Below are 2,933 nucleotides of genomic sequence, written 5' to 3' on the forward strand. Positions count from 1 at the left end.
CCTTACTGGCGTTTAAACGCCAGCAGGTTCTTCCTCCATGGTGTTCTATTTTTCTTTCTGTTTTTCATGCTGTTTTTTGCTTTTTCAATTGATTTTGTGACTTCCCATGATCATCAACCTATATAAAATAACAAAGGAAAATAGATAAATATAACATTGGGTTGCCTCCCAACAAGCGCTTCTTTAATGTCAGTAGCTTGACAGTGGACTCTCATGGAGCCTCACAGATACTCAGAGCAATGTTGGAACCTCCCAACACCAATCTTAGAGTTTGAATGTGGGGGTTCAACACCAAACTTAGAATTTGGTTGTGGCCTCCCAACACCAAACTTAGAGTTTGACTGTGGGGGCTCTGTTTGACTCTGTTTTGAGAGAAGCTCTTCATGCTTCCTCTCCATGGTTACAGAGGGATATCCTTGAGCCTTAAACACAAAGGATTCTTCATTCACTTGAATGATCAATTCTCCTTTGTCAACATCAATCACAGCCTTTGTTGTAGCTAGGAAGGGTTTGCCAAGGATGATGGATTCATCCATGCACTTCCCAGTCTCTAGGTCTATGAAATCAGCCGGGATGTAATGGTCTTCAACTTTTACCAGAACATCCTCTACAAGTCCATAAGCTTGTTTTCTTGAATTGTCTGCCATCTCTAGTGAGATTCTTGCAGCTTGTACCTCAAAGATCCCTAGCTTCTCCATTACAGAGAGAGGGATGAGATTTATGCTTGACCCTAGGTTACACAGAGCCTTCTTGAAGGTCATGGTGCCTATTGTACAAGGTATTGAGAACTTCCCAGGGTCCTGTCTATTTTGAGGTAATCTCTGCCTAGTCAAGTCATCCAGTTCTTTGGTGAGCAAAGGGGGTTCATCCTCCCAAGTCTCATTACCAAATAACTTGTCATTTAGCTTCATGATTGCTCCAAGGTACTTGGCAACTTGCTCTTCAGTGACATCTTTGTCCTCTTCAAAGGAAGAATACTCATCAGAGCTCATGAATGGCAGAAGTAAATCCAATGGAATCTCTATGGTCTCAGTGTGAGCCTCAGATTCCCATGGTTCCTCATTAGGGAACTCATTGGAGGCCAGTGGACGTCCATTGGGGTTTTCCTCAATGGCGCTCACTACCTCTTTCTCCTCTCCAAGTTCGGCCATGTTGATGGCCTTACACCCTCTTTTTGGATTCTTTTCTGTATTGGTTGGAAGAGTACTATGAGGGAGTTCAGTAACTTTCTTACTCAGCTGACCCACTTGTGCCTCCAAGTTTCTAATGGAGGACCTTGTTTCAGTCATGAAACTTTGAGTGGTTTTGATTAGACCAGAGACCATGGTTGCTAAGTCAGAGTTGCTCTGCTTAGAATCCTCTGTCTGTTGCTGAGAAGATGATGGAAAAGGCTTGCCATTGCTAAACCTGTTTCTTCCACCATTATTGTTGTTGAAACCTTGTTGAGGTTTCTGTTGATCCTTCCATGAGAGATTTGGATGATTTCTCCATGAAGGATTATAGGTATTTCCATAGGGTTCTCCCATGTAATTCAACTCTTCCATTGAAGGGTTCTCAGGATCATAAGCTTCTTCTTCAGATGAAGCATCCTTAGTACTGCCTGGTGCAGCTTGCATTCCTGACAGACTTTGAGAAATCATATTGACTTGCTGAGTCAATATTTTGTTCTGAGTCAATATGGCATTCAGAGTATCAATCTCAATCGCACAAAACCCATTCCTGACAGTGTCACAGATTTGCAAGAATTCAGCTAAAAACTGATGAGGATCTTCCAATGGAAGTCCATGGAACTTGCAATTCCGTTGCATTAGAGAAACTAATTGAGGCTTAAGCTCAAAGTTGTTTGCTCCAATGCCAGGGATATAGATGCTTCTCCCATAAAAGTCGGGAGTAGGTGCAGTAAAGTCACCCAGCACCTTCCTTGCATTGTTGGCATTGTTGTTGTTTTCAGCTGCCATGTCTTATTCTTTGAAGAATTCTGTTAGGTCCTCTACAGAGAGTTGTGCTTTAACTTCTCTTAGTTTTTGCTTCAAGGTCCTTTCGGGTTCAGGGTCAGCCTCAACAAGAATGCTTTTGTCTTTGCTCCTGCTCATATGAAAGAGAAGAGAACAAGAAAATATGGAATCCTCTATGTCACAATATAGAGATTCCTTGAGGTGTCAGAGGAATAGAAGGAGGAGGTAGAAGAATTAGGATGTGAGAAAAAGGGAAGAATTTTCGAAAATAAGTTAAAAGATTTTGAAAAAGAATTTTGAAAATTGATTGATGATTTTCGAAAACTAAGAGTGGGAAAAAAATTAAGTGATTTTTGAAAAATATTTTGAAATTCGAAATAAAAAAGATATGATTGAAAAATTATTTTGAAAAAGATGTGATTAAAAAGATATGATTGAAAAGATATTGTTTCAAAAAGATATGATTGAGAAGATATGATTTGGAAAAACAATTTAAAAAGATTTGATTTTTAAAATAAATGACTTGGCTAACAAGAAAAGATATGATTCGAACATTAAACCTTTCTCAATAGAAAAGGCAACATACTTGAAATGTTGAATCAAATCATCAATTGTTAGCAAGTATTTTTGAAATTGGAAAGAAATTGATTTTGAAAATATATGATTGAAAAGATATGATTTGAAAAATATTTGATTTTGAAAAATTATGAAAACTTGAAAAAAATTTGAATTGAAAACAAAATCTTCCCTCTTGTGCCATCCTGGCGTTTAACGCCCAAAATGCTACCCTTTTGGGCATTAAACGCCCAGCCAGGTGCCCTGGCTGGCGTTTAAACGCCAGTTTTCCTTCTTCACTGGGCGTTTTGAACGCCCAGCTTTTTCTGTGTAATTCCTCTACTGTATGTTCTGAATCTTCAATTCTCTGCATTATTGACTTGAAAAGACACAAATTAAAATTTTTTTGGATTTTTAATGATG

Source organism: Arachis duranensis, unplaced genomic scaffold (assembly GCF_000817695.3).
Source record: "Arachis duranensis cultivar V14167 unplaced genomic scaffold, aradu.V14167.gnm2.J7QH unplaced_Scaffold_343483, whole genome shotgun sequence".
Lineage (NCBI taxonomy): Eukaryota > Viridiplantae > Streptophyta > Magnoliopsida > Fabales > Fabaceae > Arachis > Arachis duranensis.